General features: G+C 38.8%; 2 long non-coding RNA genes and 1 other non-coding gene across 3 annotated transcripts in view; 2 read left to right on the top strand and 1 right to left on the bottom strand.

The window, feature by feature from the left end:
- The first annotated feature begins 9357 nt into the window (after positions 1–9357).
- LOC148132170 (uncharacterized) lies at positions 9358–16152 on the top strand. The gene is made up of 3 exons (XR_015747654.1): positions 9358–9530; positions 10175–10238; positions 13890–16152. It is a non-coding gene; the product is annotated as an uncharacterized LOC148132170 (long non-coding RNA).
- Positions 9718–9896, top strand: LOC113431174 (small Cajal body-specific RNA 16). The gene has a single exon (XR_003373281.1).
- The window catches only part of LOC113412116 (uncharacterized), a 44437-nt gene continuing 30803 nt past the window's right edge, over positions 10448–24081 (bottom strand). Inside the window, exon 3 of the long non-coding RNA XR_015747655.1 lies at positions 10448–10499. This is a non-coding gene — a long non-coding RNA (uncharacterized LOC113412116). The remainder of the gene's footprint in view (positions 10500–24081) is intronic.

The following is a 24081-nucleotide window of genomic DNA, read 5'->3' as shown; positions in this document are numbered from 1 at the left end:
TTACAGTGAAAGCTGACCTTTAAAAAAAAATCTCACTAAATTAGCTCTTACTGGATAATGGAATAGTATACATGCCCTGATCACCCCAATTATTTTCAGTTACAAGGGCCACACAGATTTTTTGTTTATTATTTTTTAAGGGATGCTGACCCCACACTCGCATATCAGGGGGCCAAATATCTTCACCAAGTTATACAACAACACAAAGCTTCTACCGGTATTTAGGTAGAAATGTTATTTCTACCTAATTATTTTTTTCCCTTCCCGGATAACAAAGAGTTGTGTTCAACTACCCCTCTTTTTTTACTGTACTCTTTTATTGTAAAAGCTGACCATATTAGAGATATTTGATTTGATTTCCAAATCATGATTTTTTTTTCATTTCTCAGTACTTCAACAAACCACCATCTCGTTCCTATCAAAATAAAAACCCCATGAAAGAATGTGTAGCTTTCATAATTGATTTCTTCGCATCTTTATTTTCCAAAGCGCCTGAAAGCAGGACAAGAAGCAAACTAATCAAGGAGAAAACCTGAACCTAGAACTAAGGAGAACTTTCCTGATAGTTCGAACAATTAATCAGTGGAATAACTTGCCTCCAGAAGTTATAGGCGCTCCATCACTGGAGGTTTTTAAGAAGAGATTGGACAACCATTTGTCTGAAATAGTATCGGGTTCTCTGCTTGAGCAGGGTGTTGGACTAGTCCTCCAAAGTCCCTTCAAACTCTTTTATTTTGTTTTGTTAAGTTCAGCTGCAGAGAATCCACAGGTATCAAAGCATCCAATTGTGCCTCCACAGCTTCCTTAAATTCAAGAATTAATATTTTTCTGAAACTTTAAAAATCTCCTGAGATTGATGATTTCATAACTGATCTGATAAATGTTTCATTATATTTTATTAGTATTCTTATGATTTCATGGGGAGTGGACCTGTATGAGAACTTTGGGCTTGCTTCATTTGCCATTCAGGGGAAACTGGCCAAAGGAAATTATCACACAATTACTTGAAACTGCATAGCAAAATGAAGTGACTTCACTCTGAAACTCTACTGCACTAGAAACATTCCTGCAATAGCTAGAAACATCTGTAGGACTGGCAAGTTGCAGTGTTTTAAAACTATGAACTTTCCTCCCACTCCATGCCCCATTTTAGAGGATGGCTTGTGATGCAAACGGGTTGTGGCAGAAAACTATCTAGTTAGAACAAGATCTGACTGCCTGATGAAAGAATGAGGAGAGAAATATCAACAAATTAGTGAGCATGTGGCAAGAATTAGCTTGCAGTTTCACATAAAATTGTTGTAACCACAATCATATAATAGGAGTTTAAATGTCAATAGGGACATCTCCAAAATGCCAAGCTGGGAGAGGCACAACAATGTCTGCCTTATGCCCCCCGGAAAAAAAGAAGAAGAAAAATAATGCAAGTTTATGCTCAATCTATCATCTGCGAATTTCATACCAATGTTAAACTTTATCCTCCCAAAAAATGAGGTGATGGGGAAAGAAGACAAAGAAAAGGGGGAGGGGTGAATAATACAATATAATTAGTGTGTTTTCAAACTACTTTTTTTCTTTGCTTCCAAGTAACAAGGCTGTGGTGAACTGTAAAAAATTATTTACTTAGATATTTTTATTCCTCCTTTATTAGTTTTATAACTAACTCAAGGTGTCAAACATCCATAATGTATAGCCAAAACAATATTCTTTTGACTCCCTAATTTCCCCACCAAAACAACCCTGTGAGGTGGGCTGGATTGGAGGAGAGTGATGGCCCAAGGTCAACCAGTTGGCTTTGGGCCTAAGGTGCAACTAGAACTCAGTCTCCCTGTTTCTAGTCTGGTCTCTTAGCCTCCAACTGGCTACAAATAATATACACAACATTGCAAGCTGACTTCAGGCACAGAAAAATGGAAGCAGATAGGCAAGAAAAATAATGAGTGCTAAATTTTAAATGGAACCCTGCAGCTACCTTCCGAACAGGGCCCAAAATGCATTGCATGTATGTGTGGTTATATTTATTCAATAGTACAGGGGTGTCAAACTCTATTTCATTGAGGGCCGCATCAAGGTTGTGTTTGACCTTGGAGGGCTGGGAGAGTGGGGGCATGGCCCTGATGGGCATAGCCAGAGGCGTGGCCATGGTGGGCATAACATGGGATTCATGTCAGGGGCACCTGTGGTGGTCAAGTGCTAAGGCAGGACTTCCCTGAGACCATCCCTCACTCTCATTATAATCTCCTTCCTTCCTTCCTTTTCCTTCCTTCCTTCCTTCCTTCCTTTTCTTCTTTTTCCTTCCCTCTTCATTCTTTCTTCCCCTCTTTCCTTCTTTTTCCTTCCTTGCTCTCTTCCCATTTTTCCTTCTTTTTGTCTTTCCTTTTTCCCTTTCTGCTTTCCTGTCCCTTCTTGCATGTTCAAATGGGAAAGGGGAAACACTTCTCCATTTGTTTTGTTTTTAGTTTGCTTTGATAGCCCCCTGATAGAATAAATGGAGCTGGGGGGCACATGAGCCCCCCTGCGCCCCATTTTCAGCCACCTGCAGCCCTCTGCCAGTGAAAATGGAGCCTTCCCTTTTCACTAGTAGAGGCACCGTGGGCCAGTCCTTTGCTACTTCCAGGCTGGCCACACAGGCCAGATCTAAGCACCCCACAGGCTAGATCTGGATTGAGTTTGACACCCCTGCAACAGTACAAAACCCTTACTATGCCACTCGTATAAACAGAAAATAGAAATATAGAATGGCACTTAAACTAATATACCTCTTCATAGTACTTTACAGCCCTCTCTAAACAGTTTAGAGTCAGCACATTTCCCTCCACAATCTAGGTTCTCATTTAACCAACTTTGGAAGCAGAGGTGGTATTCAGCAGGTTCTGACCAGTTCTGGAGAACCGGTAGTGGAAATTTTGAGTAGTTCCAAGAACCGGCAAATACCACCTCTGACTGGAGATTTTACAGAATCCTTCCCCTGCCATGCCCACCAAGCCACACCCATAGAACCGGTAGTAAAAAAAATTGAATCCCACCATTGCTTGAAAGAATGGAAGGATGAGTCAGCCTTAAGCCTGGTGAAGTTCAAACTCCTGGCAATGGAAATGGAGTTAGCCTGCAATATTGCATTCTGACCACTGCGCCACCAGGGCTCTTCCCTGAAACCCTATGATCTGTTAAAGTAGGGGTCTTCAAACTTGACAGCTTTAAGACTTGTGGACTTCAACTCCCAGAATTCCTCATCCAGTCATGTTAGCTCAGGAATTCTGGGAGCTGAAGTTCACAAGTCTTAAACTTGCCAAGTTTGAAGGCCTTTCTGTTAAAGGGAAGACTGGCAGTGTAAAGACTTGCATGTTTTTCTCTCAACCATTTTATCAGCCACATATTATTGTGTTGCACAACCACCTGAGGACAGTCTAGTTAAAGAAGAAGGGATACATCAGTGTCTCAGAGGCTCATTTCCATCCCCTTGAATGGGTGGATATACATTTGTTGCTGCATTTCCACATTACAGGTAGTCCTCAACTTACAACTGCAAGACAGTTGTTAAGTGAATTTTGCTCCATTTCATGACCTTTCTTACCACAGCTGTCACAAAAGGTGATCCCATGACCACTAGACACTGTAACTGCCATAAATGCATAAAAAAAGTAATTTTATTAAACAACTTGGTTATAAGCTAGGTAAACTATTTCAAACTTGTATATTAAGCTTGGATGCTAATACAATTTCACATTAATAAACCTACCTGGAAGAGTAAATTATTGATCTATTTGACTGTCATAAACTATTTTAAACCCCTTCTGATATTTGCCTGAATGCATAGGAACTTGAAATTGACTAGAGAATGAAGAAGTAGTGCAAATCACTAAAGCACTAAGAGGAAACTATTGGGCTCAGCTGGAATTTTAAATCCCCAGGAGATCTAAACACATTCCTAGTACTAACCTACTAAGAGGGAAAGCAATTTGTTGAAAATTATATGCTAACTACTTGGAGGAGTATGCAAGGTTTAGGCCACTAGCTGTCATTAAGTAGTTAATGAGATGGTTAGTGAACCACTTACCCTTTTGAATAGTTCATGATTCTTGGCTTCTAATATGAGTATTTCTTGCAAAGCAAGTACCGTATATACTCGAGTATAAGCCGAGTTTTTCAGCACATTTTTTGTGCTGAAAAAAAAAAACCTCGGCTTATACTCGAGTGAGATTCCCCTCTGAAAAAAAATGGTGTGGAGCTCCGGAGCTGGGCAGCCGCTTCCTTGCTTCCGTGTTTCCTTTGAAAACTTTTAAGCATGGGGGTAATCGGAAGCAGAAAAGTTCTTGCATGAGGATATAGTTTTTTCTTTTTTTAACTGTTTTTAGGGGGGGGGAAAGACCCACCGCCATGTGAGAATGCTCAGACATGAAATGTATCCGCCCGAAAATAATTGTGTGTGTGTGGGGGGATTTTAACAGAGGGAAGATGTAGGGAGAAGGCAAAAGCGACGGAAGATCCTTCAGGGGAAACTGAGGAGGAGACTCACCCTTGGTCCAGATGAGCCCCCTTCCCCGCCCCTAAGGAAGCAGAGGCAGCCAGCAAGGGCAGGCAAGCCCCACTTCACGGACTCCGTCCGTCCTCGCTCCCACCCACCCACCGCCACGAAGTCCCCCAATCGCGCAGCCCAGAATCGCCCTCCCCTCAGGGGGCAGCAACGACGCCCGGTGTTTCCCGAGACAAGAAGCTCCACCGTGCAATGAAAGCGCCCTGGCTCTAGGCTCAGAAAACAACACAAGCTGAGGTCGCTTCAGCTCCGCTCAGCTTCGTTTCCTCAGCCCCAGCTGCTTTCAGTCCGCTCGGGAGGAGGGGGAGGGAGGTGGCGGCGGCTCGCGTTGTTTTCTGAGCTCTAGGCTCGCGGGCTCAGAAAACAATGCGAGCCGAGGTTTCGGCTCTGCTCAGCTTCGTTTCCTCAGCCCCAGCTGCTTTCAGTCCGCTCAGGAGGAGGAGGAGGTGGTGGTGGTGGCGGCTCGCGTTGTTTTCTAAGCCCGCAAGCCTAGAGCCTAGAGCTCAGAAAACAACGCGAGCCGCCGCCACCACTTCCTCCCCATCCTCCTGAGCGGACTGAAAGCAGCTGGGGCTGAGGAAACGAAGCTGAGCGGAGCAAAGCAGCGGCGGCAGATCGCGCGTGCTGGAAAGGGCTTGACTGTATTACGGGAGAGAGAGAGAGAGAGAGAGAGATATATCATAAGAACGGCTCTTGCTTTTTTCTTGCAAGGGAGAGAGTGACTCCTGCCTCCCACTGTCATCATCATCTTCTTTTGGGTTAGTGAATCAATTAAACCTTTCATGATAGTGAGATCGTTTCCCAAATTTCCCTTAAATCAGGGAAGAAATCAGAAACAAACCTTTGGACTGAGAATAAGCCTGTTCCTATGATGCCATTTTTGTTCACTGCAGTGTGAAAAGTGTGAAAAAACACTTCTTTTTCTTCATCTTCTTGTTCCCTATTTACTGGTCTCTTTCAAAGAGGAAATTGTGAACATCAAACTTATTCTCAACTGATCTAGTGAAAGTTTTTATTGGTATCTATTTTTATTTTTGAACTTTACCAGTAGCTGCTGCATTTCCCACCCTAGGCTTATACTCGAGTCAATAAGTTTTCCCAGTTTTTTGTGGTAAAATTAGGTGCCTCGGCTTATATTCGGGTCGACTTATACTCGAGTATATACGGTATATAATTGGACAGTATTAATATATAATGAAGAACTTTAGGAACAGACCATTCATACTGCGTGGGAAATTACTGAGATTGAACCTTGGAAAATACAGTGGTATTTTTTTTAAATAAAGAACAGCAATATTTATATTGCTACAAAGATAATGGAAAGTCCCTCTGTAAGCAAAATGGGCAATTGCAAAATATGATAGATACATAGAAGAATGGAATGGAATGGAATGGAATGGAATGGAATGGAATAGAATAGAATAGAATAGAATAGAATAGAATAGAATAGAATAGAATAGAATAGAATAGAATTTTTTATTGGCCAAGTGTGGTTAGACAAGGAATTTGTCTTGGTGCAAATACTCTCAGTATTTGCAGTATTAAATAAAATAAACCCAACCTTTCCAGTATATTTCCCTGGGAAATAAGATTGGTTTTGTGCTCAGGAAAAAAAACAGTCCAGGGGTCAGGGTCAATTAGACAGGCAAAATTAGAAGAATCATCATGGGAGTGGAAATCAGGATTTGGGAGGAAAGTCTCTGGATTTTTAAAGCATTAAGATAATTTAGGCACAAAAATGTCTATTAAAAAAACAGTTTACATGGGGTCAAGACTACTAGTAATTCCAATCACAATACACTTGGTTTGGTTTACTTAGCGTAGTGAACTACAGAATAATAGAATAGCAGAATTGGAAGGGACAATGGAGCTCTTCCAGCCCAACCCTCCGCTCAAGCTGGAGACCCCATACCAGTGATGGCTAATCTTTTCAGCACCGAGTGCACAAAGCATGTACGCACATCCCCAAAGGCCAGCTGGCCGGCGGGAGGCGTGTATGAATGCGTGGTGGAGCTGAGCTAGAGCAATGGCTCAAGTACCCACAGAGAGGGCTCTATGTGCCACCTCTGGCACGCATGCCATAGGTTTGCCATCATGGCCCTACACCATATTTCAGGCAAATGGTTGTCCAATCTCTTCTGAAAAGCCTCCAGTGATAGAGCAACCACATGGATCACTAAGCCATAGTTTATGGCTTAATGCTATCTATGGACTTAGCTACTGTGGCTTATTCCACAAACTAACACAATGTAAAAACTCAGATAAGATCAGAAGGGTTGCAGAAAATAGTTTAAATAGGCCACTGATGGAAAACCAAGTCCCTGGTTCTAGATGTCAGCTCTAGAGGATAATAGTGAAAAATATTATAACTGGTTATTCCTAATTCACCAAAATGGAGTGTGGGTGGATTATTTGAATATTTTACACCTGGTAACATACATAAACCACAAATAACTCGTTTTTCACTTTTTTTTCAATGGTAAGAGAACTATCAAAGTTAGAGGCTGGATTGGACAAAAAGATTAGTTAGATATCCAGTATCTTCTTCTCAAAGTTCCTATAATTAATCAACCACAATAAAATACTCTATTTATTAGAAGGTGGGTGAGGCTTTCCATTTGGGCAATTTTCATATATGGAGAAGTGAAAGCACAGTTCACAGCCCTTCCCTTACAGAAACTTGTTTTTCAGCAACTCTTTTAGAGCACTAAAATATCAAAATACAAAACTATATTTCCACTAGTCTTTGGGATAAAAATTAAAAGTAAAAATTTGGGAGTTGTTTTGCTGTGTCTGGAATGTCAAGCATAAGGTATGACGACACAGAGCATGATCCATAAATCTATGAATTGCTTATTAATGAAGTAGAAGTGTCAAATTCTGACACAATAGCATTTCAGAGACATTAATATTGGACTTGCCATCAATCTATGTTGTTACAGTACACATATAAAACAGTAGGAGTCAGGGAGGAAAAGAGACATTTCCAGAGAGCTGTGTTCCATTTCAATGATCATCTGCATAGATATTTGTCAAACACTTGAGTGATATTCACTGCAAAGCGACACAAATTACTTAATAGTTGAGAATGAAAATGGCTCTTCAGCTACAAAGTGCTCTTCCTTGCACTGCTTGTGACTTGATTAATATTAATAAACAGGTCTTCTGTATTTAGCTCTGAAAGGTTATGGGCTGTATTGCTTTTAGATTCATTAAATCTATGGTGCTACTGCATGGAAAAACAATTGTTTAGGGCCAACTGATCTAGTCTGCAAAAATCCCACTGACCACAAGATGACAACAAGTACTGTCGTTTCATACCGGTTTGCTGCCATTTAGTGATTGTTTTTTACAGACCAGACCTGGTGGCCCTACAGTAGCTTGGAAATTAGAACAAAAGGCAGATAGCAAAGGAATGGCAATGGGAGAATTTGCATAGCATTAACTATGTAGCCTCAAAAGCCATTTATGCCAATGCAAAAGCTTGAAAGGAGGCAAAACGTATCTGCTGGGAAGGAGTGGTGGTGTGGGTGCCACTATGGAAGCAAATGACAAAATGTATGACACCATTATACAAATTATGACTTACATACTCACATCTGATATTGGGACATTGGTACAGTTCACCTCATCCTGCCTAGCTGAAATTGAACAATCGTTTGGAAAACCAACTACATGTTATAATTAGCTGCCCTGTGTCCACACTGTGATAATTTGAGCCTTGTCATTTGTGCTTCAAATGACAACTTGGAATTGACTATTTAATGCTCCATTTAATTGTTTATGTTCTGGGTTGTCTACACTATTCCAAGGAGTTTTCTTCAACACATCATTTCAAGATGTTAATATTCTTCCTTTCCTGCTTCTTCAAATTTCAACTTTCAGTTCCATATCACACGGAATACCATTGCTTCCACAATTTTTTAAAAATGTTATTAAAAGTTGCAATGGAATATAAAAACAAATACAAACTAATATAAAGTAAGAAAAAGAAAGCAAAGAGAAAGCAAAAAGTTCAAAGGGAAAAATAAGAAGTAAACAAGAAAGAAAAAGGATAAATGATTACTGATCTTCTCTACCAGCAATTGTAAGTAGAGTTATAAATTTAACTCTCTAAAGTTACATGTCTCTTTTCTTCCTATAATCTATTATATCTAATCTAATGCTTGATAACTGGTTCATATATGACAGATGTAGTGCCCTGGGATCCCTTTTGCAAACTTCTGACAAGCAAAGTCAATGGCAAAGCTAGATTCACTTAACGACCGCAGTGATTCACTTAACTGTGGCAAGAAACGTCATAAAATGGGCCAAAATTTCTCACTTAGCAAAATAAATTCTAGGTACAATTGTAGTCATAAAACAAGGACTACCTGTATATGCAACCTGGCATTGTAGCTGAAGCGGAAAGCTTCTGATAAGGAGTTGGCACACAGGTTTGTACTATTATTTCTGAACACTAGATCACACTCCACTTTTTACAGATATTGCTTTAGCTGAGGTTTCCTATTTCTAAAACTGGAGCTATCAATGCAAATGAAAAAAAGCTCTATTATTTCAGGGAGCATTGCCTCCGTGCAACTCAACAGCGAGGGCTCGGAACAACCCTCCACGCCACTGTTAAGACCACAAAGAGCGATAAATCAGACACCTTAGCGTAAAAACTCATTCTCCGTTAAGTAGCGTTTGGTCTAACAACCGAGTAACTCTCACGCTGCCGTACCCTGCGAGAGGGTGTGGCACAAGGGAACTGCAGGGAGCATGCGCAAAAAGAACATTTCCCCCCCCTTCTCTGTGGGGGAGCGTTGCGTTCCTCTGAGTGCGCAGGCGCAATAGTGGTTCGGCAATGGAGCACCGCCTCCTCTGGCCTACTAAGGAGACGCTAACGTGATGGCCGGAGGAGTTCGCCTTCCGCTCCTCCTTCCTTCGCTAGCGATATCTCAAGATGGAGAGCCGACGTGAGATAGGAGAGCTGTAGACCTCGGTGATGTAGAAGGTGGGTTTCTTCCTTCCCGGAGCTTCTCAAAGCCTTTCCTTCGTACCCTCCCAGGTTCTCAAGTCATGCTGCCCTCGGCTTATGGGACTTTGCATTTGGCACATCTGGACCTGCTGGTTAGCAGATAGGAGAATATTGCACTTTGAACGTTTCAAATATGTGCTAAAGTTTGCTGGCATTAACTTTCATGGGCTAGAAAATGGCTGCTGTGTGGCTGGGTCTCCTTGGGGGTCCTGTTTTATACCAGTGAGCCTGACTTTGCCCAAGATTAAGAAAAGGCAACCTTTTAGGGGTCCGCCTTATGCAGTAACAGGTGTGAGCATCCTTACAGGAACCTGATGGTCATGTATGATACTGCATACAGATCTTCCTTTGTGGTATTTGTGCAGAATACCATACAGGAAAAGATGTGCTAAGTTGTGATGTGCGACATATAGTTTTATATGATTGTTGTGGCTTTGACTGTTGTTAAGTAATTATATTTGGTAACTATATTTGGTTTTGGTTTTTAAAAAGTGAGGTCTGCAGCATAAGCAAAAAGGAATTGATCCTGTACCGATTTTTTAAATTTCCCTTTTAATACATATTGGAATCTTTCAGATATGCTTTTATTTTTACCGGTGGCTAACCAGTGTTTTTTATAGATGCTGAATGTATGAAACAAGAAGAAAACAGAAAAAATGACTATTTTACAGCAACTCTTTATAGGTAACCATCTTGTATTTCAACTTCCCAGTGTTCTATTTAGAAGCAGTATTTTTGACTTTTAAGTTACTTGATAACAAAAATGTGAAATTAAATATATTAATTGGTACATACAAGCCTAATTGCTAAATAGATCTTCAAAAGGGACTTCCAATAGTACTATGCTTTTGTTTACAGACTGTTATACAGTTAATGGAGGCTCAATGTCCTTTCTGGCCTTGTAATTTTTTCTCCATTTCTCTTATCGTTCTGTCGTTTCCCAACCTAGTAATATATAATAATAAATATTAGAAAACAAAATTAACACGGAAATAACTTCAATTCAAAAACAGATCCCTATAACAAAACAACAGGACTAAAATAACTTTTCTTATTTATCAAAGCTTAAGTATGCACAGTATGAGTGGTAATTCCCATTTCATTTAGCATTGGTGATTTTTTCTCACAATAGAGTCATTACTGAGTTTTAAACCTTTGAAGAAATTCTGTGAATAGGGAAAATGTAGTCCTCCTTACCTCCTGTGTACGAGAATATAATGCACACACAAGAGAAATTAGCATATAATTCAATGTTACATTATACACTGCTCAAAAAAATAAAGGGAACACAAAAATAAGACATCCTAGATCTGAATGAATGAAATATTCTTAATACTTTGTTCATTACATAGTTGAATGTGCTGACAACAAAATCACACAAAAATTAATGGAAATCAAATTTAGCAACCCATGGAGGTCTGGATTTGGAGTTACACTCAAAATTAAAGTGGAAAAAAACACTACAGGCTGATCCAACTTTGATGTAATGTCCTTAAAACAAGTCAAAATGAGGCTCAGTAGTGTGTGTGGCCTCCACATGCCTGTATGACCTCCCTACAACGCCTGGGCATGCTCCTGATGAGGTGGCGGATGGTCTCCTGAGGGATCTCCTCCCACACCTGGACTAAAGCATCCCCCAACTTCTGGACAGTCTGTGGTGCAACAGGGCATTCTTGGATGGAGCAAGACATGATGTCCCAGATGTGCTCAATTGGATTCAGGTCTGGGGAACAGGCGGGCCAGTCCATAGCATCAATGCCTTCGTCTTGCAGGAACTGCTGACACACTCCAGCCACATGAGGTCTAGCATTGTCTTGCATTAGGAGGAACCCAGGGCCAACCGCACCAGCATATGGTCTCCCAAGGGGTCTGAGGATCTCATCTCGGTACCTAATGGCAGGCAGGCTACCTCTGGCGAACACATGGAGGGCTATTAGGCCCCCTAAAGAAATGCCACCCCACACCATTACTAACCCACTGCCAAACTGGTCATGCTGGAGAATGTTGCAGGCAGCAGAACATTCTCCACAGCGTCTCCAGACCCTGTCACGTCTGTCACATGTGCTCAGTGTGAACCTGCTTTCATCTGTGAAGAGCACAGGGCACCAGTGGCAAATTTGCCAATCTTGGTGTTCTCTGGCAAATGCCAAACGTCCTGCACGGTGTTGGGCTGTAAGCACAACCCCCACCTGTGGACGTCGGGCCCTCATACCACCCTCATGGAGTCTGTTTCTGACCATTTGAGCAGCCACATGCACATTTGTGGCCCGCTGGAGGTCATTTTGCAAGGCTCTGGCAGTGCTCCTTCTGTCCCTCCTTGCACAAAGGTGGAGGTAGCGGTCCTAATGCTGGGTTGTTGCCCTCCTACGGCCTCCTCCACATCTCCTGATGTACTGGCCTGTCTCCTGGTAGCGCCTCCATGCTCTGGACACTACGCTGACAGACAGCAAACCTTCTTGCCACAGCTCGCATTGATGTGCCATCCTGGATGAGCTGCACTACCTGAGCCACTTGTGTGGGTTGTACACTCCGTCTCATGCTACCACTAGAGTGAAAGCACCGCCAGCATTCAAGCGTGACTAAACCATCAGCCAGAAAGCATAGGAACTGAGAAGTGGTCAGTGGTCACCACCTGCAGAACCACTCCTTTATTGGGGATGTCTTGCTTAACTGCCTATGCTTTCCACCTGTTGTCTATTCCATTTGCACAACAGCATGTGAAATTGATTGTCAATCAGTGTTGCTACCTAAGTGGACAGTTTGATTTCACAGAAGTGTGATTGACTTGGAGTTACATTGTGTTGTTTAAGTGTTCCCTTTATTTTTTTGAGCAGTGTATTTTATATGCATAGCACCACGGGTATATGTTATTGCATTCACGTTTCTAAAGATTTCTGTGCAGTTTCCTTAAGGTTTCTCCAAATATTAGATCCACTAATAACTGTATGAAATAGGTTGGATTGCAATCACTAGTCTAAAATCATGCAATGAACTCTGGCTAAGTAAGACCCTGAACCAGTCTTCCCTACCTCCAAGTCCAATATCTTGACCACCAAGCTATACTGGCTGTATTTTGTAGAGTGGAGCTGAATATCAGTTTTGAATTATATATATGCACTCTTACTGTTCTGCAGATAACAAATTAATCTGGTTATCTTTGTTCATGGAGTGCTAAATTAAATGGTCACCTTGGCACAGGGAGCCCTTGTGCTCAGTCTTGGAGCTCTTCTGTAAAGAGGGCCAACATTGCCTCAACAAAGTTGCTAAATGTTTTATTGCCATAAGATCAGCGCCTAAATGTGATGTATGATTGGGTAAAGACTCAGGTTTAAAACTCACCAAAATATATATCTCTAGACTGACTCTTATTTAACCTGACTAATTGAAGGATGTTGGAAGGATAAATTAGGGGAGCAGAGAGAAAAACACAGATTTTCTCCTAAGTGCCTGCAACAGGAATATAATAAAAATTGGAGATTAAATTTCAGATTCAGTTCTTAGGTTAGTCAAATATGATGAACAGAACATAATAACAGTTGGAAGGGACCTTAGAGGTCTTCTAGTCCAACCCCCTGCTCAGGTAGGAAACCTACACCATTTCAGATAAATGGTTGTGCAATTTCTTCTTAAAGACTTCCAGTATTGGAGCATTTACAGCTTCTGGAAGCAAGTTGTGCCACTGATTAATTGTTCTCATTGTCAGGAAATTTCTCCCTTAGTTCTATGGTAGGTGGCTTCTCTCCTTGATTAGTTTCCATCCATTGCTTCTTATCCAATATTTCACTCTGCTTAGTAGGTTTTTAAATCTATAGAAGAAGGCACCATTGTAAAAATCTAGGATGGATGTGGATGATAAAAAATGAAGTATTTTGAATATGAAAAATATTAAACATTTATAAAAATGTTCCACAATAAATGTTATGTGAAGTCAGTTTGAACTACAAGAATTGAATTTATAGAGTGAACGCATTGCTTTCTGCTGATGGACATAATTCCCTAACAGCACACACTTGATTGCAGTATGTATTCTAATAAGATTAGAAGGTTTTAAGCATCCATACTCTCACTTTGCCTCATTCCATTTGCCTTTGATAGGCTTAATAATTCTGCATCCTCTGTGAAATTGTTGAGTTTTAGTAGAACATTTTATCCTTGAAAGAAGTTGATTCAGTTATATTTTATATATAACTTTGGTCCAGACTTACATTCTCCCAGTCAAGCCCAGAGAGAGACAGGGTATCTGCTGAACTTTGTATGATCTTAGAAAATTGAGGAAAGATTAGCTATGATTTTAAGTTTGAAGCTTACTAATCATATCTCTTACTATTTTTCCAGGTACGCATTTATTGAAGAGCAGTGGTCAAATTCTGCAGGAAGAACCAAGTTTTCCTCCATTGATCAAATACATATCAGGTGGAAAGATAACACAGTCGACAATTTTGTCACAAAAATTGTAATAAGTGTTCTAAACAACCTTTTTCATGCTGAATTCAAAAATGAAGTTAATTTTTTTCTATCAGGCTTAGTTTTTTGTGACCCTATTATTCTGTACAATTAGTGACATCATGGTGCTTTATGTTAACTATGATAACATATCTGTATCAGTTATGTTTAGTTTGGAGGAATCAACCACCCCACCATCCCAATTTCTATTATTTCTGCCTAACAAACACGACAGGGATCACCTCTAAAGTAACCACACTATGAAATACCCAGTTTTACCATCTGCTTAAGTAAAGCAGAAAAGGAAAATCTTAATTCTGATCTAACATTTTAGGTTATCTGAAATGAGCCACATACGTTGATGCAAGGAGATCTGAACAATCTTGTTCATGATTTGAAGCTGTCTTAGAAGCAGGATGAACTTTTAAGATCAAAATGAAATGGAATCTTCACTGTCATGATACTTAAGGGTTTTTTCCCTTTCATAGCCACCATAATGAATGTAACAATATATTCTCCCAATAAGATGTACTATGTACTATTTTGTAAATATGTTTATTCAGTTATAGAGGCTCTTGGCCATGAACACAATGTAAATCATTGGCTCCTTGAAAGTTAAGCCAGAAGGCTGTTTTTCATAATGGGAATAATTTATTGTCCACATGTTGGCCATGCTGCTAACAGGAAAGAGTTATAAGAGGACCAAAAAAAAAAGATCCAGTGTGAAAAATATATATGGAGTATTTTTGGAGATCTGAAAGTCACTATACTTCTCTCAACCTGTAATTTGGATGCACAAGACAAGGTCTTTTCCATGAGTAGGACAATAAGAAGAAAACCTAATGAAGCTCAGAATGGCCAAAACATATCTCATTTGTTGACAAACAATGTGGGGGAATAATAGCAAGAAATCCAAAAATACTAAGCAATAGAATGTAACATGTCTTTGAAAGTTCATTTCTTGGACTTTCACCTGGACTTTTTCTCTGACAACCTCAGGATAGTGATGAGTATGGTGAATGATTTCCCAGGGATATTTGAAACATGGGAAAACCGAGAAAAGTTGAGTCCCAGAATGCTGGCTGAGTATTTGAGAGCTCTTGCACAGTATTTCTCTGATAAGTGTCTCCAGGTCAATTACCAGAAAACAAGATTATGCTAACTCTTCTAGAATAATCAACTGACAAATTCAGGGTAATTCACTAGGCATACTTTTAGAACAAGAGGGAAGCTCAGGTTAATCATGCTGAACCGACATTTTAGAGCCATGATGGCAAACCTATGGCACGTGTGCCGGAAGAGCCATCTCTATGGGCACGCAAGCTGTCGCCCTAGCTCAGTTCCCCTGCGCATGCACCTCCCACCAGTCAGCTAATTTTTAGGTATCTGGTGTGCATGCATGGGGGGCAGGGCACATGCAGGAGGCACATGCGCAGGGGGCGGGAGGTGTGCGGGGGTCCCACACGCATGCATGGGGCGGGGGTCGTGCGTGCATTGCATTATGCGTGCGCTCACACGCACTTTCGGCACACAACAACAAAAAGATTACCAGCACTGTCTTAGAGGAATGGTGCAACAATACTGAGGTACTTCCACTCAAAAAAATTCCTCCCCCATCAAATTATTTGTAGCTAAATGTTTGATGCAGCCCCTCATTGGGTTTCAGTTCAGCCCATAATCTAGCTATTCTTTGCTGGAATCAATTCAAATTTTTCCAGGTATATATGCAAATTTACAACTGAAGTCTAGATTGTCTAGGATGAAGATTATATTGGCTGGTCATTTTAACTTTCTGATTAAAAATAAACTTTTGACCCCTTAACAATCCTTGCAGTTTTCTCAGTTCGGGAAAAAGCCTCATTGTATATATACTCTTTTGCCGTATGGTCTTCTGTCAGAAATCTTGTTTTCAGTGCTGTAAAATAGTGTATGTTTTAAAATATAGATCTAGGATTGCAGAATTATTTAAATGTCATGTGGAGCTAGATAATTATGTCACTAACTTGGTATTGCATGGGCAATACAGAACCTTCTTTTGGGTATACTTATATGTCATCTGTCTTATTGGAAGTCTGGTTCAGTAGGATTCTCTTTTGAGATAAACTCACACCAGTTTCACAAATAGGCACCAAAGCAATAAATATATTCTATACAACTGCATGTGGATGTGAATTATTGAATTTGACCATAACAACGAAACATTTTCCATTGTCATACCGAGAAGTTTAATTAGATTGCTTTTTGAGGTTTTATAAGAATTGAGGTTTTAATGCTTTTCAATGACATTATAGAACCCTTACTTAACTTACTAAAGGACATACCAAGATATTTGTCTTAAGTTTTGACTCAGTACCAGTTGTGGAATTCGGATTTTTGATATCTTTCATTAGTCAATTTATGTTGTGACATTAGCTTTTCAAATAACACTACTTGGTAGAATATATTTCTACCACTAGGTGGAATAAAGTTCTCTGAATGCCCTTCTGCTTTCTCTGGTATCTTCTGCTATAAACAAAATTGCTGTAATTGCATTCCAAGAATTGTTACCCTAATTGATTACATAAGGGAACTGTCTGAGCAACAGAAGGAAGGAAAACAAGTGCTGTGCTTTTTAGCAAGCCATTTCAGGAAGTTTGAGGAACAAGTTCTTCTGGAAAATTCCATCAGAGGATTTTGAACAAACAGTGCTTTATGTAAGGCAAGAACACTGGGCATCTGCATAAGTCATTTAATTCAAGTCTTTTTGAAGTATAAAGTTGTAACAGGCAGAAAAAGGAGAGATGTATTAAAAGTGGAGGAGATACATAAGAATTTCTGCTAAAACTAGAAAATGAAAGTTTAGCTTTTTATATTTTCCCCTAATTTCAGACATGGAATATATAGAGCTTTTTCAATTGATTGACACTAAAAGCACTTCTTTTGATTCCACATAAATTCAACAGTGGATGAAGTAACTACCAAAATTGACAGTGCTGAATATTTTCAAGTTCAGTCAAATAGGGAAATCTAGAACTGAGGGATTTTTTAATTATCAATTGTGTTCAGGTGCCCATGAGTTTAGAAACTTTGTTTTATAGTCCTTAAGTCAAATGGTTAACAAATTGTTTTCTGCAACACTGCTGCTTTATGGCCCGTATCATAAACGGCTAATCTTTGCATGTTCTTACTACATTATATTAGCAGGACATTTGGACATAAGAAGGAGACATGATGTCAGCTTGTTAATTCAAATTCCAATTTGAAGACAATTTTGGGGTAGTAGAAGGAAGTTGAAAGGGAACCTTTTTTAGAGTCTTTAGAGGAAGTCATTTACTTAATATAAGAACTGCAAAACAGATTGGTTAGGATATTGGTTAGGATTGGTAAACCTTACATTCTAGCAATAATATATCATATATAAATATTGGTTAATGACATTGTTCTCAAGGATTCATAATTAAACATCTGAGATTGAGAAGTCTGTTTCGTATAATTCTTTTCATGTTTTGTAATGTTATAACTTTGGGAGTGGTTGCAATTTACTTCAGTTACTCATTTTCCCTTCATGAAAATCAGTGCTAAGGGAGTCTTGCTATATATATATGTATTGCTTTATTGATTCAAAACTTGGAATGCTTGTAACATAAGGCTAATTCATAGCTGACGTAAGGGTATATGAAGCTCTATTTGAATATTGCACAGCTGTGGAAAGGAATTACACTACTTTTGCCAATGTCTGTCTTCCATCATTTACTACTGGAGGAATATGAAAAGTATAGGGAGCTGGCTTCTTTGTCCTGCTAGAAAATGTGAATCACCTCAGGCTGACATAACAGAAAGAAGAGGCACATACAGGAGCAAAGGCAACAACTTCTTGATTTTATTGTCTCTTGAATGCTCACAATATTGTATCTTGGTTCAAATAGCCCTGCCTGTATTGACCATCTTTCAGTGAAGCAAACACTGTTATCTTGGTTGTAGCATTTTGCAGAATGATAATCTGTAGGTTAGTTTTAAGAACATATCTGGTTGACAACAACTTTTAGTGTGTTTCCTTGATAAAGATACTATCTTTTAAAATGCTTTTTTTGTATTAGTTGTGTTGCTATAGCAACTTAAAACATGTTGCTCATGTAAGTTTTTCTGAAATACCTTCCAATTTAATGTTTCTCAGCCATTTCTTTTCAACAAATTTGGGTTCTAGTAAGATAAGCAAAAGACTGTGGTTTATAGGCATTCTGTTAGGCTTATCAATTAAGTAAGCCTTTTAAAAATGCATTGATACTATTTACAATACTTTTTGTAACTAAAATATAACTAATTGTGAGCAAAGCAATATTTTCTAGTAATTATCTTTTTCTAAACCCAGGTTAAAACAAACATTAAGTTAGCTAACCAGTGCAAAATATTATTTTGGCTCCTAAGCCATAATCTTTTAGTAGCTGTTCCAGTCCTGGACTTCACCAAATGTTCTGCCAAGATGTACTCAGTTCCTTTGTTTTAGCATACTCAACTGGAGACTACCTGTTCTCACCCCTCTCATGTTTCTCAATTTAAGAATGGAATTTGTGCCCTGCCTAGACTCATTTGGCATACCATTAGTTGACAGCCACTGTTACAAATCAAAGATTATTCTTAATATCAAGATTGAGGTGTCACTTTAAAAATTGCATCCTTGACCTGTGTTGATACCGCTTAGCATTCAGCCATATATACTAACACAACATACTGTATTCTTACCTACCAGGTGATGTTTCTCTTTGGCCTTATTAAAGCATTGAGGTAGACTTTTCTGGACCAGCTCTTATGATAAATATGTAATTTAAAAGACCACATGGAAGTGATGAAGGAACACAAAGAAAATGAATTTTCACTCAGGGAGGATAGGCGTGGAGAGTACAATTTCTTTCTACCTGTAGAGTGATGTTAAAAATGAACTTCCGGGTTTGCAATGGAAAACTGGATGACTCAAAATCAGGCTGAATTGTGGCTAGACGAAAGCAAGCAGGATTTACAAGAAGCCACAAAATCACAATCAGCCCAAGCTTTGTTACTCAATCAGTGGCTCATCACACAATTTGATGATGTCCCTTAAATTATTTGATAATGTTCTGGCATTGAGTTGATTAGTTGAATATCAGTACATTCTTTTAGAATTTAAGACAAGCATACTTATAGAAAAATGAGTCCAGAAATTTGCACAAATTAAAAATAATGTATAAAGTGTCTTTGTGAACAAGAATTTCAAGAAAGATTGCAGATGGACCCCTTTTATGCCAGCTGGAACATAATGTCTTCCCAGTTAGGTCTACAGTACACAGAAGTTTTCAGCTGACTCTGATTTTTCTTAGCTTACTTATTTCATAAGTAAAGGAGGGGAATTTGATTTAGCATCTGGATATGCCTACCCAGAACATTCCTGTCTTTTCTGGGCATCCATCAACTTTTCCTCCCTTTTAGAGTGTCACATCTGTTCACTACAGTAATGAAGTTGAGATAAATGGCATAAGTCTAGGACAGAAGTTAAATATAGAAGATAATGTTATTACAGGGTAATCAAAGGAAGTGCAGAAGCCAGCAATACAACATGGGTGATACAGGTTAACACAGAGTTTATATAAGTTACCAGGGGAAAAGTGGATCCCACCACTATGTCTCACCATTTCTGCTACATGAACACTACAACACTAAAGCTGTAAGGATTTTAACATTTTAAAATAACAAACTGAAGTGTCCTGTATCTCTGCTTTACAGATTAGCCGAAGGGGCTACTCTTGTCTGCCTAGAAATGTCAACACATTCTGTTAAATAAATAGATATATAGAACTTACAGTTTCCTCATATTCAATGAGAAATAAGTACCTTGGACTCTGCCACCTTTGATTCATACTTAGCCAAAATTTTATTCATCTTACTGTCGTCTTGTTGGGCACAACCCAATCTTGTGGGCCCTGTTATGGGGAAGGACAACATTTGCTGATGATCTGCTGCAATGAAGGAAATGAAAGTAATAAAATTCAGAGTAGCATGTATGTGAGCTAGCTCATCATTCTTGTTCCTTAAAACTGGGTTAACCCACTCTGAAAACATGTAACACAAAGCAACCTTAGGATTATTTTCAAGGAATTAACTATAAATTTCCTCATGATGGAATGATTCTTAAAAGTCAATTGTAAGCAAAAAAATTGTTTAACATCCTGTCTTAGAAATATCAAGATGGCCATACTTCAGTATAATCTTGGGAGCGGAAAGGAGTCATTTTTGCTTGCTTCTTTTTTTAAGCCTTACTGAGGTGTTTGTAAACCACAACTGTGGCCTTTTCACATCATTAAATAGTTTTCTAAGGTTGCCAGGGCAGGGATTTAAAAAATAAAATAAAAGCAAATACTGGGTGTGGACTATTACTTGCTTCATAATCTTGATTAAGATTAAGAAACAAGGAAAGAAACAGCTGTCTAGTAAAAGAAGGGGAAACTTCAGAGAGATTTTGGGGAATCTTAGGCCTAAACTACCCATGTACTCATTTGAATCTATGCTTCCACACAATTTTTGTGTATAAAGGGCTATGAGCAAAAAAGTCAGTTTTGTATTACATTTTTTTCACTTAGCAATATATAATTAATGACATTCCCTCATGTGACCATATTTTAAACTGCTCATCGCCTGTTAGTCCCTATAACTAGGATAATGGCTACAATTCTCTAGATCAGAGTTGAAGTTCTGTTAGCTCTGAAATTTGTGTAGTAAGTCACTACATTGTAATGAAATTTGCAAAATGCTTTACGTTACAAAGATATTATGATAAGGTATATGCCACTTTAGATTACTTTATTGTCATTTAATTTCGTTCAACAAAATTAAATGCCATCTTCAGTGTACATTATAACTATAAAAATGAAACAAACACACATCCTTCACATTCTATACAATTGAATTGAAAACCCAATATTGCATTAATATTGCACTATACAGTCGAATTCAAATGTAGCATATTCTTTTGTGGTGAGTCAGATTTATCAAACTAAGAAATCCTATTTAAAAAATCAAATTCTGTATAGTCATTAAAGTTAGCTGAATCAACCCATTTCCCCCCCTAAAAAGATACATGGTTGTCCACTATACACAAAATATTTATTTCTGTTGCACTAAATGTAATGTGAAATTAAGGTATTTGGTATTGCCCATTCAATGATTCAGAACAATGAAACAATCATAGTGAGTTAAAACCAAGGTGCTGGCCTAGAAACTAGGAGACTGGGAGTTCTTGTCCTGCCTTATGCATGAAAGCCAGCTGGGTCAGTTACTCACTCTCGGTCCAACCCACCTCACAGGGTGGTTGTTGTGGGGAAAATAGCAGGAAGAAGGGGTATTATGTATGTTCACAGTCATAAATTACTTATAAAGTAATAAAAGGCAGGATAAAAAAAAATTCTAACAAATAAATAAACGTATCTATGGCCTTCTATTGCCTCTTGTACCAGTTCCCCCTCTTATTCCATGCTTCCATGTTTTTCCTATATTCTAGAATACCTAATTTAGGATATTCTAAGAACCATTTATAAATAGATAGTAGTGGATTGCTATTATGTAAATAATATTTTAAATCTTATAATGTTGATTAAATCATTTACCAAAATGTACAGAGTGCTCCAAAGTGAGATATAGATGTGGGTGGACTATTTTAACTGCCTCACAATTGTGGGACAGTTAAAAAAGCCCACCCACATCAACATGTCACTTTGGAGCATTCTGTACTTTTTTGTAATCTTATTAACTTACACATTCCATACCCCAGTCAGGAACACATAGGGAGGGAAAAGAGAGAAGGAAACAGGAAATCATCATGTTACCTGCAGATTTGACTTTCCCCATGATACTGACTTAGCACAATCAGAAGGATCAAAGTGAAGCTGGTGTGATATTGCATATCACTCCTTCCTAGTAACTCATCTTAAAAAAAGAAAAAAGTGTGTGTGTGTGTGGTGGTGGGGATTCCATATTTGCAAGAACAATTGGAGCGTAATACTTAATAGCACCAAAGGTGCTGATTTAAAGATACCACATATGGTAAGTTTTTTCAAACATGCCTCATCTCGTCTAGAAGGGGCGAAATTATTTATTTAAATTATAAAAAGATTAAACATTTTAATAAAAACATAATTTTATATAGTTCTAGCCCAATGCTGGGCTACCTTGATGGCAGGGATATTTTCAACCAGCATTTTGGCCCGAAAGAGGCATTATAAAAAATAATTGTTTGAATAGCGCCAATTTGCAGTAAATAGCCTTGCTCTCTGGGAGAAACCCACATTTTTCCATGCCATCTTTATTTCTAGCCAAATCAGTGCACGGTTTATTCAATTATGAAGATTAAAGTTTCCATCTATTGTTCTGTTTGAGGTGTAGTAATGCCTCATGATACATATCTAAATCTGGACATTAAGAGTATCTTCTCTGATACTTTTAAATTAAAAAGAAGGGGAAAGGCATCCCCTAAATAGTGCAAAATAAAATAACAAAAGTTTTAGAAATATATAAAGAAATGCACTGACGGATTCCTTCAGATGCCCTCCAGTAAGCCCAGTCAAAGAGCTTCCTAACCTCCTTCACCCATATTGGATGTGACCAGACCGACACTCTAAAATGCTGCCTTTAGCTCCCCTGTTTTGTGCAATGTTTTGTAATTGTGCAAAGAACCATATTACACCTTGTCCCTCCTGGGCATAAGCTCATGTATCATGTAGTCTGAACTTGCTAGTTGTTTATTTCCCACAAGATCATGGTGTATCTCCAGTTACAATTTCTTTTTCTCTTCCTTACTGCAATAATTTTCTAGATTTCTATCTTCTCTCCTGTAGCAGTGGCTTTTTCCTCCAAAGTTGCAATAGTCTTGGTAAAAGGTTCTCTCCTACTTGCCCATTTCTATGATATTTCCTAACTAGGCTGGATGGCTGCTATAGAATTTGTCACTCCTTTTGTATTATGGCTTTTAATAACTAGGTACACAGTGCCTCCTTGTTAATTGCAAATGTTTCATTCCAGTATAAAACCACAGATAGGGAAATCGCAACTGACAAGGTCTTGAGGCCATGGGAAATGGAGGGTTGGGTCTGGGAATCTTTAGTTGTCCTCTTTCTCCCATAAACACTTCTCCCATAGTGGTTATCTGACAGTTACTTCTTTTAATTCAACCAAGGTGGATCTCAGCAGTCTTGGGAGCCCTTGTGATTGTTTTCTGGCATCTGGGCTTCCATCAGCACCATAGTGGTCATTCTGGTCCTCATGGCTCTTTTGTGGACTAGGTGAGGGAGACTCTCAGTTGTGTCCCACAGCCACCTGGGGCCACCTGGATGTTTCCATTTAAGTTGGTGTTTTCTCAACTACATTTTTAAACTCCTGAGTCATAAACTGTTCCCATGATTCAAAATGTGCCAAGTAACAAGAGTGCAATATGGCTACAATGGTTGTTGTGTTCCTTTTTAAAAGCCCTAAATCCCTTTTATGTAATCATAATATTTCAAAGGAGTTGGCAAAAATTGAAAAGGGCCTGTAAAACCCATTAACAGAAATTTCTAAAGCAATCTTTGTGCTATCAAAGAAACCAAGAATTCTGGTGCATGACTAGACTGCAGTCTTGGATCATGCTCATAAACTCAAAGCCCAGAGTTGCATGGAATGTGTGTTATGAATGCAAATGGGAGAACTTGGCTTCAATTTACAGGTTTTTTTTTTAATTTGCCTAACCTGTATTTATCTGTATTGCCTCCCATCCTCAGCTATTTCTTTTTTCTGAGAGAAAGCTTTCTCATAATACTAGCAAGTATTATGAGCAAGTGGAGGGAAGATTAACCAAAAGAAAAAAGTAATGCAGCTTTGAACATGAACATATGTATATTTGTTTTGCCATTGCAGTATAGTCCTATTACTGAGAAATGTAGATGAATTATGACAAAAATATTTCAACACATCAAGGTTTAAGAATGTTAAATCATGTTTCTATGGATTAGCTTCTTTTTAGTGCAATGTGAAGCAGCTATAGCTATTTTGTTTCAGATCTAATTGTTCCTGTTTAGGGTTTGTTTGCAAGGTGAGGAACAAGATTTTT

Source organism: Notechis scutatus, chromosome 2 (assembly GCF_049901735.1).
Source record: "Notechis scutatus isolate UNSWTSFEM ecotype Mainland chromosome 2, rNotScu1.2, whole genome shotgun sequence".
Taxonomy (NCBI): Eukaryota; Metazoa; Chordata; class Lepidosauria; order Squamata; family Elapidae; genus Notechis; species Notechis scutatus.
The sequence above is the reverse complement of the archived record's forward strand: the minus strand, read 5'-3'. Positions and strand labels throughout refer to the sequence as shown.